The 16,267-nt window shown below is 40.5% G+C and overlaps 1 protein-coding gene across 4 annotated transcripts in view; it reads right to left on the bottom strand.

The window, feature by feature from the left end:
* ELF1 (E74 like ETS transcription factor 1) overlaps positions 1–16,267 on the bottom strand; it is a 156,865-nt gene that overhangs the window by 122,122 nt on the left and 18,476 nt on the right. The window contains exon 2 of one of the 4 annotated variants that reach the window (XM_066234047.1): positions 14,208–14,360. The exons of the other annotated variants lie outside the window; for them this stretch is intronic. The gene's annotated coding sequence lies outside the window, so the exon portion shown is untranslated. The remainder of the gene's footprint in view (positions 1–14,207; positions 14,361–16,267) is intronic. 4 annotated transcript variants of the gene reach the window in all.

Below are 16,267 nucleotides of genomic sequence, written 5' to 3' on the forward strand. Positions count from 1 at the left end.
TTTGTGATGAATAAAACTTGAGTTCAATAACTTTATGTAATACATTTTTTTTTCAAATTTTGAGCCCCCAAATTAAGATCCATCTTATACATGGGAAAATACAGTAGTATATCCAGGATAGATTCTTTTTTTTTTTTTTTTTTTTTTCATTTTTCTGAAGCTGGAAATGGGGAGAGACAGTCAGACAGACTCCCGCATGCGCCCGACCGGGATCCACCCGGCACGCCCACCATGGGGCGACGCTCTGCCCACCAGGGGGCGATGCTCTGCCCATCCTGGGCGTCGCCATATTGCGACCAGAGCCACTCTAGCGCCTGAGGCAGAGGCCACAGAGCCATCCCCAGCGCCCGGGCCATCTTTGCTCCAATGGAGCCTTGGCTGCGGGAGGGGAAGAGAGAGACAGAGAGGAAAGCGCGGCGGAGGGGTGGAGAAGCAAATGGGCGCTTCTCCTGTGTGCCCTGGCCGGGAATCGAACCCGGGTCCTCCGCACGCTAGGCCGACGCTCTACCGCTGAGCCAACCGGCCAGGGCCACCAGGATAGATTCTGGAACAGAAAAGGGACATTGCTGGAAAAACTATGAAAACGTTAATTAAGTCTATTGTTTAGTTAATAGTATTGTACTGGAGTGGCAAGAAGAATGGAGTAGGTGAATGTACCAACTTCCACTTCCCAGAACTAAAGTAGATTACAACTTAATTTGAGAACCATCATCTGGAAAAACTAACTTTGGACTAAGGAGAATCTTTAACCAAGGAACACTGAAGAAGCCACACTGAGACTGGTAAGAGGGGCAGAATCACGGAGAGGACTTCCCAGCTCCCAGGAGTGAACGGCAGCCGGAGGGACTTGCAAGGTGGGAAGTGAGTTTAGCAGAGAGGGGAGGATCCTGGGCCCCAGGAACAAAGCCCCAACCTGCAGCCCCAGAGCTTAGAAAAAGCGAATGGACAGTATTTAGCCGCAAAACAAGTCAGGATACTGTTTGTGAGAAAGAGACAGACTTCTCTGACCCAGGATTCTTCTTAAAGAGACCGCACAGAAAACCTCTTTCACAACCACTCACCCAGGGCTCCAGGGGACAGGGAGAGATGAGAAGACCAGTGTAGCAGGAAGAGAATGTAATCTAGGAGGCACAGGGAGAAACACTTTGAGGGACAGCTACCCTAACCCCTGGGCTGAGTCACCCCCCCCCCCAATCTAAAGTGAGTATTTCCCCTGGAACCAGCAATACCAGCAAAGGGAAATAGGACACCAGCCAAACAAGGTCTCCTGCAGCACTCAGAACAGAGTCGCTTAGAAGGAGGGAGCCTTCAGGAATACAGTATTAAGTGCTAGAGTCTGAGCTGCAGTGCCCCCACCCACATTGCTGAGGGCTCGCAGGAGGACCCGCGGTGACAGGATGTGAAAGCGTGGGTCCGATCCGGGGCAGAAACCACTGGCCACGAGTGAGGCCTGGAGTAAGCTCATTCTTGCCTGGTGGGGGCGGAAGGGACTCACGAAAGCAATCCAGCCCGCTGCAACCGAGCGAGCAAGAGCAGAATTGTCTGCCTGCAATTCTGCCTTCACGGGAAAGGCGAAAGCCTGAGAACTGCAGAGACCTGCGGCTCAGCTCAGCATGCAGCCCCACCTGGCCTGTGGACCCAGGGCTTCTGACCCAGAGCACCAGCGCAGCTCTGCTCGAGGGGGTGGGGAAAGCCCTGGAACAGGCAGAGACCCAAGGCTGAGCAAAGGTTCAGCCCTGCCTGAGGTGCTGAAGCTTGTGGGCCCAGCACAAAGCGCAGCCCCACCCAAGGGGGCGGAGCAAAGGCCGAAGCCGGCTGAGGCTTGTAGACTGGGGCATATGAACACAGCCCCTCCAGTGGAGGAGAGGCAAAAACCACAGTAACAGCCGCAGTGGACGGCACCAGCAATGTCCATACCCTAACACCTGAGACAGTGACAGAGGGGGTGATGGGCCTGCAGACAGACCACACTTAGAGAACACAGAGGCCACACCCATTGGACTCCAGTGGCCACATGATTCTTATACACAAACAAAATGGGAAGGAAGAGAAATGCAACCCAAATGAATCAAGAGAAATCTCCAAAAAAGGACTTCAATGATTCAGATATAAACAAATTACCAGATGCAGGGTTTAAAATAATGATTGTTAGGATGCTCAAAGATCTTAGAACAACAATAGATGGTCATAACGAACACCTAAATAGATAGCAAGTATAAAAAAGGACATTGAAATAATAAAAAAAATCAGTCAGAAATGACAAATACAGTATCAGAAATAAAGACCACAATGGAAAGAATTAAAAGCAGGATGGATGAAGCTGAGGATCGAATCAGCAAGTTAGAGGACAAGATAAACAAATGCACGGAAGCAGAGCAGCAAAAAAGAAAAGACTCAAAAAGTCTGAGAAAACTCTAAGAGAGCTCTGTGACAACATGAAGAGAAATAACATCCAAACCATAGGGGTTCCTGAAAAAATAAAGAAAGAACAAAGGATAGAGACTTTGTTCAATCAAATCATAGCTGAAAACTTCCCTCAATTAAGGCAGGAAAACATCTCACAAGTTCAAGCAGCACAAAAAATTCCATTAAAAAGAAACCCAAAGACATCTACACCAAGACACATCATAATTAAAATACCAAAGCTAAGAGAAAATCTTGAAAGCTGCTAGAGAAAAAAAGGCTATCACCTACAAAGAAGCCCCCATAAGCATGACATCTGTCTTTTCAACAGAAACACTTGAGGCCAGAAGAGAATTGCAAGAAATATTCAAAGTAATGCAAAACCTGAGCCTACAACCAAAACTACTTTATCCAGCAAGGCTATTGTTTAAAATTGAAGGAGAAATAAAAAGCTTCTCAGACAAAAAAACAAAACAAAACTCAAGCAATTCATTACAACCAAACCAATGCTGCAAGAAACATTAAGAGTCCTGTTGTAAACAGATTAAAGGGGGAAAAGAATATAGCAAAAGAGAAATACAGCTTTAAAGAATAAAATGGCAATAAATAACTATATATCAATAATAACCTTAAATGTAAATGGATTAAATGATCCAATCTAAAGACATAGGGTAGCTGTGTGGATAAGAAAATAGGACCCATACATATACTGTCTAAAAGAGACACACCTCAAAACAAAAGATGCACTTAGACTGAAGGTAAAAGGATAAAAAGATTTTTTCATGCAAATGGAAATGAAAAAACAGCTGTGATAGCAACACATATCAGACAAAATGGACTTTAAAACAAAGACTATAGTAAGAGATAAAGAAAGTCACTACATAATGATAAAGGGAGCAATCCAACAAGAAGATATAACCATTATAAATATCTACGCACCTAATATAGGAGCACCTAAATATATAAAGCAGACTCTGATGGATATAAAGGGTGAGATCAGCAGCAATACTATAATAGTAGGGGATTTCAATACCCCACTAACATCACTAGATAGATCCTCAGAAAGAAAATTAGCAAAGAAACAGACTTAAAGGACACACTAGATCAACTAGATTTAATAGATATCTTCAGAACTTTTCACCTAAAGCAGCAGAATATACATTCTTTTCAAGTATTCACAGTACATTCTCTAGGATAGACCACATGTCAGGGTACAAAACCGGTCTCAACAAATTTAAGATTGAAATCATATCAAGCATTTTCTCTGATCACAATGGCATGAAACTAGAAATCAATCACAACAGAAAAACTGAAAAATACTCAAACACTTGGAAACTAAATAGCATGTTATTAAATAACAATGCATTAATAATGAGATCAAAGAAGAAATAAAAATATTCCTAGACACGAATGATAATGAGCATACAACAACTCAAAATTTATGGAACACAGCAAAAGCAGTACTGAGAAGAAAGTTCATAGCATTACAGGCATACCTTAAGAAGCTAGAAAAAGCTCAAATAAACAACTTAACACTGCCTCTAAAAGAACTAGAAAAAGAACAGCAAGTAAAACCCAGAGGTAGTAGAAGGAAGGAATAATAAAGATCAGAGTGGAAATAAATGACATAGAGGCTAACAAAACAATACAGAGGATCAATGAAACCAGGAGCTGGTTCTTTGAAAAGGTAAACGGAATCGATGAACCTTTAACCAGACTCACCAAGAAAAAAAAAAAGGACTCAAGTAAATAAAATTAGAAATGAGAATAGAGAAATAACAACTGACACAACAGAAATACAAAGGATTGTAAGAAAATACTATGCCAAAAAATTAGAAAACCTAGATGAATTGGACAAATTCCTTGAATCATATAATCTTTTAAAAATCAATCCGGAAGAATCAGAAAACCTGAATAGACTGATTACAACAAATGAGATCAAAACAGTTATTAAAAAACTCCCAACAAACAAAAGCCCTGGGCCAGATGGCTTCACAAGTGAATTCTACCAAATATTCAAAGAAGAATTAACTCCTATCCTTCTCAAGCTATTTCAAAAAATTCAAGAGGAAGGAAGACTTCCAAGCTCCTTTTATAAGGTGAGCATAATTCTGATTCTAAACCAAACAAAGACAACACAAAGAAAGAAAATTATAGGCTGAGATCCCTGATGAATTTAGATGCTAAAATCCTCAACATAATATTAGCAAACCAGACCCAGCAATATATGAAAGAAATCATACACCATGATCAAGTGGGATTTATTCTGGGGAGGCAAGGCTAGTACAATATTTATAAATCAATCAATGTGATTCATCACATAAACAAAAGGAAGGAGAAAAACCACATGATAATTTCAATAGATGCAGAAAAAGCATTTGATAAAATCCAGCACTCATTCATGATCAAAACTCTCAGCAAAGTGGGAATACAGGGAACATACCTCAACATGATAAAGGCCATCTATGACAAACCCAAAGCCAACATCATACTCAATGGGCAAAAACTAAAAGCAATCTCTTTAAGATTAGGAACAAGGTAGGGCTGCCCCCTTTCACCACTCTTAATCAACATAGTTCTAGAAGTCCTAGCCACAGCAATCAGACAAGAAGAAGTAATAAAAGGCATCCAAATTGGAAAAGAAGAAGTAAAACTATCATTATTTGCAGATGATATGATATTGTATATAGAAAACCCTCAGTCAAAAAACTACTGGACCTGGCCTGACAAGGCGGTGGCGCAGTGGATAGAGCGTCAGACTGGGATGCAGAAGACAAAGGTTTGAGACTTCGAGGTCACCAGCTTGAGCACGGGCTCATCTGGTTTGAGCAAAAGCTCACCAGCTTCAATCCAATGTTGCTGGCTTGAGCAAAGGGTTACTCGGTCTGCTGAAGGCCCGCAGTCAAGGCACATATGAGAAAGCAATCAATGAACAACTAAGGTGTTGCAACGCGCAATGAAAAACTAATGATTGATGCTTCTCATCTCTCTGTTCCTGTCTGTCTGTCCCTGTCTATCCCTCTCTCTGACTCTCTCTCTGTCTCTGTAAAACAAAACAAAACAAAAAAAACTACTGGACCTAATAAATGAATTCAGCAAGGTAGCAGGATATAAAATTAATACTCAGAAATTAGAGGCATTTTTATACACCAACAATAAACTGTCAGAAAGAGAAATTAAGGAAACAATCCTCTTCACTATTGCAACCAAGAAAATAAAGTACCTAGGAGTAAATTTAACCAAGGAGATTAAAGACTTGTACTTGGAAAATTATAAAACATTGATAAAAGAAATCAAGGAGATACAAACAAGTGGACACATATACCATGCTCATAGTTAGGAAGAATAAACATCTTTAAAATGTCTATATTACCAAAAGCAATTTATAAATTCAATGCAATACCAATTAAAATACCAATGACATACTTCAAAGATATAGAACACATATTCCAAAAATTTATATGGAACCAAAAAAGAACATGAATAGCCTCAGCAATCTTGAAAAGGAAGAATAAAGTGAGAGGTATCATACTTCCTGATATCAACTACAAGGCCATTGTACTCAAAACAGCTTGGTACTGGCATAAGAACAGGCATATAGATCAATGGAACAGAACAGAGAACCCAGAAATAAACCCACACCTTTATGAACAACTGATATTTGACAAAGAAGGTGAGGGCATACAATGGAGTAAAGACAGTCTCTTCAACAAATGGTGTTGGGAAAATTGGACAGTTGCCTGCAAAAAAATGAAACTAGACCACCAACTTACACCATTCACAAAAATAAACTCAAAGACTTAATGTAAAGATAAAAGACTTGCCTGTCCAGGCGGTGGCGCAGAGGATAGAGCGTCGGACTGGGATGCAGAGGACCCAGGTTCGAGACCCCGAGGTTGCCAGCTTGAGTACGAGCTCATCTGGTTTGAGCAAGAGCCCAACTGCTTGGACCCAAGGTCGCTGGGTCCAGCAAGGGGTTACTCGGTTTGCTGAAGGCCCGCAGTCAAGGCACATATGAGAAAAGCAATCAATAAACAACTAAGGTGTTGCAATGCGCAATGAAAAACTAATGATTGATGCTTCTCATCTCTCTCCATTCCTGTCTGTCTGTCCCTGTCTATCCCTCTCTCTGACTCACTCTCTATCTCTGTAAAAAAAAAAAAAAAAAAAAAGATAAAAGACTTAATGTAAGCTGTGAAACCATAAGCTTCTTAGAAGAAAACATAGGCAGTAAGCTCTGCAACATCTCTTGCAGCAATATATTTGCTGATTTATCTCAACGGTCAAGTGAAATAAAAGACAGGGTAAACAAATGGGACTATATCAAAATAAAAAGCTTTTGCACAGCTAAAGACAATAAGAACAGAACAAAAAGACAAACTACACAATGGGAGAACATATTTGACAATACGTCTGATAAGCGGTTAATAACCAAAATTTATAAAGAACTTGTAAAAGTCAATACCAGGAAGACAAACATTCCAATCAAAAAATGGGCGAGGGAGACAAGATGGTGCTGGAGTAGGCGGACGCACCAACATCTACTTCCCAGAACCAAAGTGGATTACAAACTAATTTTATGAACTATCATCTGGAAAAACCAACTTTGGACTAAACTAAGAGGACTCTTCAACCAAAGAACACTGAAGAAGCCACACCGAGACTGCTCTAGATATATGGAATAGATTTATATAGGCGGATGGGGATCCTCAAACCCCTCAGCGAGATCTTCTGAGAATGGCTTTTAAGATACCTAGAGGCAGAAAAAGCCCAATAGAGATCAGGGGAACTACCAGCTTTTAGGATACACCCTTAAAGGCTCCAACGCCCCAAAGGGGTCTCATAGGATGCCATCTGGGTCCTGCTTCAATAGTGGAAAGGAAGGTCATTGAGCTAAAGCCTGCCAGGCTTACATGCCTCTGCTGTGAGGAAACAGGGACACTGGAAGGTAGGCTTCCCCCTCGCTCCTCTAAGGAAGGGTTCAGTCTCTTCCAGCCCTGCTCTAGCCACCTATGACCTAACCTTGCCCAGAATGCTGTGGTTTGCCACTGAAGGCTGAAGGTGCCCAGGGCCGTCGGCCCCATCTACCACACTGTGGACGAGCCTAGGGTATTTCTTCCAAGAGCAGGTAAACTGATCTCATTTGCACAAGGGCCACTTAACAATGTTTTGCCTGAATAGTCAGGTTTTTTATTCTTCCCTCAAAGATCTCTGTTGTAGGTGTTGATAGTCCTATTTTCTGCTGCTTTGCTTAATATATAGTGTTTCCTTTATCCCTCCTACCTCAATGCCCCACTCATATTTCAGGCTGGGACCTACTCCTAATTTAGAGCTCTCTTTCCCCCTTTTGCCAACTTCTATTATGAATCTACCTTTGCCACCCAGCTTAGTGTATCCCAAGGTTCTCTTTACCATGCCACAGTCACAGAGCTCCAGGGAAAAGCAACCTGGTCTCATCTCTCCAGGCAGAGGAAAACAGAAGCTCCATATCCACGCATGCTGCAAATGACTTTTCCAGTCTACCTGAATCATTACCAGCTAGAAGCAGCGGTCATTGGGACTTGGACATGAGCTGCAAAGTATAGAATGGTGACAACAATTCCAGTGCCATGAGGACTTTTCCTGGATGTGGACTTTTCCTGGACTCCTGCTCCCTGTGACAGCTCCTAACAGACTGAACTGTGGTTGGGTTGCATTTTTCAGGAATTTGGCATGGTGATGGGGCCAACTTGGACTTGGTGAACATGTTAAGGACACTACTCTTTTATGGATTCTTGCTGTATTGGCCAAGAGTTTGCTTTTAATCACTGTAAAAAAAAAAAAAAATAGAAGACTGGATAAAGAAGATGGGGCACATATACACCATGGTATACTATTCAGCTAGAAGAAATGATGACATCGGATCACTTACAGCAGAATGGTGGAATCTTGATAACATTATGCGGAATGAAATAAGTGAATCAGAAAAAAACAAGAACTGCAGGATTCCATACATTGGTGGGACATAAAAATGAGACTAAGAGACATGGACAGGAGTGGGGTGGTTACGGGGGGTGGGGGGAGGGGAGGAGGGAGAGGGGGAGGGGGAGGGGTACAGAGAAAACTGGATAGAGGGTGACGGAGGACAATCTCTCTTTGGGTGATGGGTATGCAACAGAACTAAATGACAGGATAACCTGGAAATGTTTTCTTTGAATATATGTACCCTGATTTATTGATGTCACCCCATTAAAATAAAAATTTATTTATTAAAAAAAAAAAGGGTGAAAGAAATGAATAGACACTTCTCCAAAGAGGACATACAGATGGCCAATAGGCATATGAAAAAATGCTCAACATCACTAATCATTAGACAAATGCAAATTAAAGCCACAATGAGATATCACCTCACACCAGTCAGAATTGTGCTCATCAACAAAACAACACAGAATAAGTGCTGGCGAGGATGTGGAGAGTAGGGAACCCTCCTGCACTGCTGGTGGGAATGCAGACTGGTGCAGCCACTGTGGTAAACAATATGGAGATTCCTCAAAAAATTAAAAATGGAACTGCCTTTTGACCCAGCTATTAGGAATATACCCCAAGAACATCATAGCACTGTTTCAAAAGGAAAAATGCACCCCCATGTTTATAGCAGCATTGTTCACAATAGCGAAGATCTGGAAACAGCCCAAGTGTCCGTCAGTGGATGAGTGGATTAAAAAGCAGTGGTACATATATACAATGGAATACTATGGGGCCATGAAAAAGGAAATCTTACCTTTTGTGACAACATGGATAGACCTGGAAACTATTATGTTACGTGAAATAAGCCAGGCAGAAAAAGAAAAACATCATATGACCTCACTCATCTGAGGAATCCAATGAATGATGTGAACTGAGGAACAGAATTGAGACAGAAAAGAGATTAAAGAGACCAGAGGAAAGGAGGAAAGAGGGAAGGGGATGATAGGATGGAATAAACCTGAAGGGAAGGAGGGAGCGCCCTATGGGGAGGGGAGCAAGGGAGATGTTGAGAGGAATACAGCAGAAGGGGAATGCATTCAGAGCAACACTAGAATCTATATCAATACAATAAATTAAAATCAATAAAAAAATATTGTACTAATGTTAATTTTTTAGTTTTGATCATTGAACTGTGACTATGTAAAATGTCATTAGTGGAAGTTGGATGAAGAATATACTGTACAGGAACTTTCTGTAGTATTTGTGCACTTCTTCTGTAAACCTAAAGCATTTCAAAATAAGTTTTTAAATTTTTACCAGAATCTTGAAGAAAGAGTAAGTTTGGCAGTAATTTCATAAAGCAAAAATATTTTTCTCTTTCAAAAACAATCCAATGCCATCCTGCATATTTTGATTACCTTAGTGTAAGTTTGATTACCTAAAGTAGGTTTTACCTACAGTAAAATCATGTTATCTGAAAGGGATAAAATAGGCTCTGTGATAAATTATATGACTTATTAGCCATGCTTATTCCAATGTATATGTTTACAACTTAAAGATTCTACCAACATTTGATTTCTCAATTCAAGAATAATGTCTTTCCCTGACTGGGCGGTGGTGCAATGGATAGAGTGTCGGACTGGGACATGGAGGACCCAGGTTCAAAACAATCCAGCTTGAGTGCAGGCTCACCAGCTTGAGTACGGGGTCACTGGCTAGAGCGTGGGATCATAGACAAGACCCTATGGTTACTGGCTTGAAGCCCAAGGTTGCTGGCTTGAGCAAGGGGTCACTCACTCTGCTGTCGCCCCCTAGTCAAGGCACATATGAGAAAGCAATCAATGAACAACTAAGGTACCGCAACGAAGAAGTGATGCTTCTCATCTCTCACTTCCTGTCTGTCTGTCCCTCTGTGTCCTTCTCTCTGTCTCTGTCACACAAAAAAAGAATAGTGTCATTCTTTAAAGAAATTTCTCGTACATTCTATGTCTTAATATACTTAAAAAAATAAAGGAATTCAGTGGCCTACCAGCCCCCACAGAATGAATTCCATTACAAGATATTTTTGCATCTTGACTTTAGCTACCTAATTAAAGCCTCACTTGTGGCCATTCAACCTTACTACACAAACTCTACAATCCAGCTTTGTTGAACTTCCTATTATTTCAGAGCATGTCACACTTTCTCACTCCACATTCGCTGGCCTTCCCCATCCAATGAATCTGCAATTTAATGATGGAGGTCTTTCTGTCCTCCAATATTAAAAGGAAGAACTTGCCTGACCAGATGGTGGCGCAGTGGATAGAGGGTCGGACTGGGATGCAGAGGACCCAGGTTTGAGACCTCGAGGTCACCAGCTTGATTACGGGCTCATCTGGTGTGAGCAAAAAACTCACCAGCTTGGACCCAAGGTCGCTGGCTTGAGCAAGGGATCATTCGGTCTGCTGTAGGCCCACAGTCAAGGCACATATGAGAAAGCAATCAATGAACAACTAAGGTGCCACAAGGAAGAATCGATGCTTCTCATCTCTCTCCATTCCAGTCTGTCCCTATCTATCCCTGTCTCCAACTCTCTGTCTCTGTAAAAAAAAAAAAAAAAAAAAAAAAAAAAAAAAAGGGAAGAACTGGTCTCTTCCTTCTTTGTGCTCCCGCAGTATTTTGTAAATGATCTAACAGGTGCATGTTTCACATTCTTTATTCATACATACATTTATGCACTGTTGCAATGTGCAAAGCACTCAGATAAGTTTGAGGGACCTAAAGGTGAACTGATTTCATTCATAGCTCTTGCCTACTCTGCTGGAATATCTGATAAAGAACACTGTATTTTTTCTTTTTATCATTTGTTTTTGTTTTTATGTCTCATTGGTCATTTATTTCAGCCTGCCAGTATTCCTGACCCACAAGAGTTGTTTAATAAATATTTGCTGAATGAAAACATTCAGAAGTTCAACTAAATATTGGCTCAATAATAAATCTGTTTTTTTCTCTTCTACCCAATCCAAATCATTTTCAGGTCATTTCTCTATAAGTCTAAATTACACAAAGCAAGGCCCTTTCTCCCCTTCCTGAGTAGTCTAAATTCTATAAATAGGGTTGGTTGTTTTGGCAGCCCTGTTTGGGGATCAAAACCACAGCAGTAAAACTCTGAATTTGTTAAGAGAGAGCAGCTTCTTGATCAGCCCAGAGTTTACATCTGAACATCTGATTGTGTTAATAGAGTATGAGTAAAATTAGAGGCAGAGAGAGGGAGAGAAGAGAGAGGAGAAAGAGACACACACAGACAGGCAGACAGAAAAGGAGAGAATGAAGAAAAACTCCATTAAATTAGAAGGAATTATCCAAATATCCAAATGTGGCCCTTTCTTTCAACTTTTGGTCTTCTGTTTCTTTTAGGCTTTAACTTACACAGCCTCTTGACAATGATCTTCCCCAGTTAGAAGCAAGCCAATACAGGTTTCAGTAAAAATGAATACTCAAAATATTTAGCCTATAATTCCTTTTATTCATGTTACATAATACTGTACAGATGGAACAATTAACAACTTCTCTGAATTCCCATTTATTATCATCATAGACACATGCGCCTGGCCTGTGGTGGCGCACTGGATAGTGTTGACCTGGAACGCTGAGGTCTTTTCAAAACCCCGGGCTTGCCCAGTCAAGGCACATATGGGAAGCATCTACTATGAGTCAATGCTTCCCATTTCACCCTTCTCTAAAAGTCAATAAATAAAATCTAAAAAAAAACAAACAAAAGACACGTTAGATTTAGTTAAACTGCTCTGCTGCTCTTCTTTCATGCTTAAAACTGTACCATTGGTACAAATGAAACTTTAAACTTAAAACTATTTTAGATTTATGATCATATTAGGAAGTATTTCTTGGATATACACAGTACTCTAAAATTTTAATGTTCTCAAATTTCTATCTCCAGGTTTGTTCCTAACTCCAGATTTCTCTATCCAACTTGACAACTTCATTCAAATAGCTGATGGTCTTCTCAAACTTAACATATCTAAACCTAAATTCCTGATCTTTCCTATAAAACCTATTCTACCCACAGTTTTCTCCAGTCATCTTAGTGGTGACTCAGTATATACTTCTAGCTGCTCAGACCAAAAACCTTTGATGCCCCTTTCTGTCATATATCCAATCTGTCTGGAAATCCTGTTGGTTCAAGCTTCAGAACATAAACAGAACTGTATAACCACTCAACTTCATTGTTATGTCATGCACGCCATGATCATCTCTCACTTGCATCACTGTCATTGTCTAAGCACCCTTCCTGCTTCTATTCTTTTCTTCCTACACTCTAGCTCAAAGCAGCAACCAAAAGCAATCTACTTAAGAATGTAAGTCAGGTCATATCACCCTCCTGCTTTAAAACACTCCTACAGCTCCTTGTTCCACACAAAAATAAAAGTCTTCATAACTTCTTACAAGGACTGCAAGATCTGACCCTGGTTCCAGCCTCTAAGATTGCACCTTGTACTATTTCCTACTTGCTGTCTGTCTTCTAGTCACACGGACTTTTCCTTGGTATCCCATGAACAAGTCAAGCATTCTTCACCCCCTAGGTCTTGGCACAGCCTGTTCTTGCTGCCTAGAAGCTTTTCTGTTAGATATATAGGTAGCTAATACCTTTATTTCCATCGGTAATCTTCTGCACTTACAGCTACTAATTTGTTCATACTTCTCTATATGAAATACAACTTTGCCTCTTCTTCCATTAGAGTCCAAGTTGCCCTAGCTGAATAGCTCAGTTGGTTAGAGCATCATCCCAAAGTTCAAAGGTTGCAGGTTTGACCCCCATCGGTGTACATATAAGAAGATATCTATGTTCCTGTCTCTATCTCTCCCCTTCTCCTCTCTAAAATTAAGGAAATAAACATTTAAAAAAAAAGTCCAAGTCTACTTCTCCATCCCTCAAACATGGAATTGACCAAGTGATTTAATTTGGTCAGTGAAATAATAACAAATAAAACACAGCAGAGGCTTGAAAAGTATTGGGGCTTATGCTGTCTTGCTGCTGGGATCCCTTCTGGTACCACTAGAATATGAGAGACATACAGAGAGGCCCCAGCCATGTGAGTGAAGCCACCCTGGATTATATGTCTAGCCACAACTAAGTCAGCTCTGATCTGAAGAATCACCCAGTCAACCCACAAAATCATTAAAAACAATATAGGTGATATATATAGTTGCTAAAAAATTATAACTTAAAAAACAACTAGCTGAAGCAAAAAAGCATTTGAAAAAAAAATTATGACTTGTTCATTAAAAGCTGACACAGGCAAATACAGTTGTTCAAACTCAGCAAATGATTTACAAAAAATAAGGTCCTTGTTCCACTTAAAAAAACAAAACTAGAGCCTCACCAGGCGGTGGCACAGTGGATGGAGTATTGGACTGGGACATGAAGGACCCAGGTTTGAAACCCCAAGGTCGCTGGCTTGAGTGCGACCTCCCAAGCTTGAACCCAAGGTTGCTGGCTTGAGCAAGGGGTCATTTGCTCTGCTGTAGCCCCCTGGTCAAGGCACATATGAGAAAGCAATCAATGAACAACTAAGGTGCCACAATGAAGAAATGATGCTTCTCCCTTCCTGTCTGTCTGTCCCTCTCTCTGTATCTGTCACAAAAAACAACAACAACAACAAAAAAAAAACCCACTAGAAATCTTAGGCAACATATTGTGGGAATGTAAGAAAGACAATACAGTATGCAGCTGCACCAGTGGGTTCATTTGCAAAGAAAACAGTCTTGGCCTCTTCATCAAAAGACTGACCAATAAACCTCCAATTCTGTTTTAGACTGAAATAAAACATTTAAAGTAAAAAGAGATTCATATGCCTGACCTGTGGTGGTGCAGTGGATAAAACATTGACCTGGAACACTGAGGTCGCTGGTTCAAAACCCTGGGCTTGCTGGTCAAGGCACATATACGAAGCAGCCACTATGAATTGATGCAAGTTGATGTTTCCAGCTCCTCCCCTTTTCTCACTTTCTCTCTAAACAACAACAAAAAACAAACAAACAAACAAACAAAATCTGAATTCCCCTACTAGACTATAAGCTTCAGTAGGATCTTTTTTTTTCATTTTTATATTCCCAGAACCTAATAACTGAATATTGACCAAATAAATATCTTCAATCTCATTACAGATGCTTTTTACACTTACATTCTGCATATCCAAATATAAATTCATATAGGTCTTTTTAAATTTTAAATTGTGGTACACAAATAAAATCTACCATTTTAACTATTTTTTTTTTCCCCTGAAGTTGGAAACGGGGAGGCAGTCAGACAGACTCCTGCATGCGCCTGACCGGGATCCACCCGGCATGCCCACCAGGGGGCAATGCTCTGCCCATCCATTTTAACTATTTCAGTGGTAATCAGTACTTCATATGCAGCCAATACAGAATTCTTCATCCTGCAAAACTGAAACTCTACATCTATTAAGCAACTCCTTATTCCCTCTTCCCCAACCCCTGAGAGTCACCATTCTATTTCTGTCTCTATGATTCTGGACACTCTAGGTACCACATACATAAGTAAAACCATGCAGTATTTGTCACTCTGTGGCTGGCTTATTTCACTTAGTGTAATGTCCCCAGTGTTATAGCATGTGCCAGCATTTCCTTCCTTTTTAAGGCTAAAAAATATCCCACCTTAAGTATATACCACTTTTGTTTATCCATTTATCCACTGATAGACATTCTGGTTACTTTCATCTTTTGGCTAATGTGTATAATTCTGCTATAAGCATGGGTATATAAATATCTCTTTGAACCAAAGTCTGTGTAACTAATCCTTTCAAAGGCCCAAACTCAAAATGTCAGAGTCTGGAATAACAAAAGGTTTATTGATTGAGAAGATGCCAACCAAGATGGGAGACCTGGTGGTGCCTCAAATCCATCTTGCTCACTGGACTAGGCCAAGGGTTTTTAAGCGGTTAGGGGAAAAGGTATATGTAAGTGCTGGTGGGGCAAGGTTTAATTGGAGGACCTTGGAACTTAGCCATTTATGGTAAAGGGACATCAACACTTGACTTCCATTGCCTTCTAAAAGGGTTCTGGTGTTCAAGTTCGGATAATGTCCTGGTTGTCAAACAGGATAGGACCATTATGAGTTGATTCTGTGGTTACACAGCCACAAACAGAATTGTTGGATCATATGATAATTCTATCTCTAAGTTTTTGAAGAACTGCCATACTGTTTTCCATGGTAGCTGCACCACTGACAATTTCATAAATAGTACACAAGAGCCCTAATTTCTCCGAATCTACACCAACATTTGTTATTTTTTGTTTTTTAAAAGTAGCCATACCAATGAGTGTGAGGTGACAGATGTGCTTTTATACAAATTTCACAAGCTTTTTTCCCCCCTACAAACATGTGATAAAAAGGCCCTCTTGAAATATCCATAAATTAACAGACATTCAAAAAGGTATTGAGAAAACAGAAAAAGAAAAAAGTCTTATAAAGCAGGATTTAAGGGACAATAAAATTGCAATTGGTATGAAATGTGAAAACAAAAACAAGGGAGAATAAGGGAAAAGCATTCCCACTCATATCTGAAATTCCCTGATGCCAAATGCCTGCTTAGCGTTTTGAATTCCTTAAGCCTATGTTCTGTCTTCCATCACAGTATTTCCCCTCAACCCTACCCCAACCTGTGTGCTGGGACTCTGTCAATGCTTTACCATCATATTCTTCCTTTCCACTTAAGCTCTTGCAACTGCGTCAGTGCCTGCCCTATTCAGTGGGTGATTGAGTGGCAGGGCCCCATCCTTCCCAGTTAATAGGGTCATCTGTGTCCCTTGGCATAAGGAGGTGTCAGTGATAAACACCAATGTTAGGAAAGCTAGGGTAAAACCAATTCCATTATAATCTTGAAAGCCTGAATTAATT

Source organism: Saccopteryx bilineata, chromosome 6 (genome assembly GCF_036850765.1).
Source record: "Saccopteryx bilineata isolate mSacBil1 chromosome 6, mSacBil1_pri_phased_curated, whole genome shotgun sequence".
Taxonomy (NCBI): Eukaryota; Metazoa; Chordata; class Mammalia; order Chiroptera; family Emballonuridae; genus Saccopteryx; species Saccopteryx bilineata.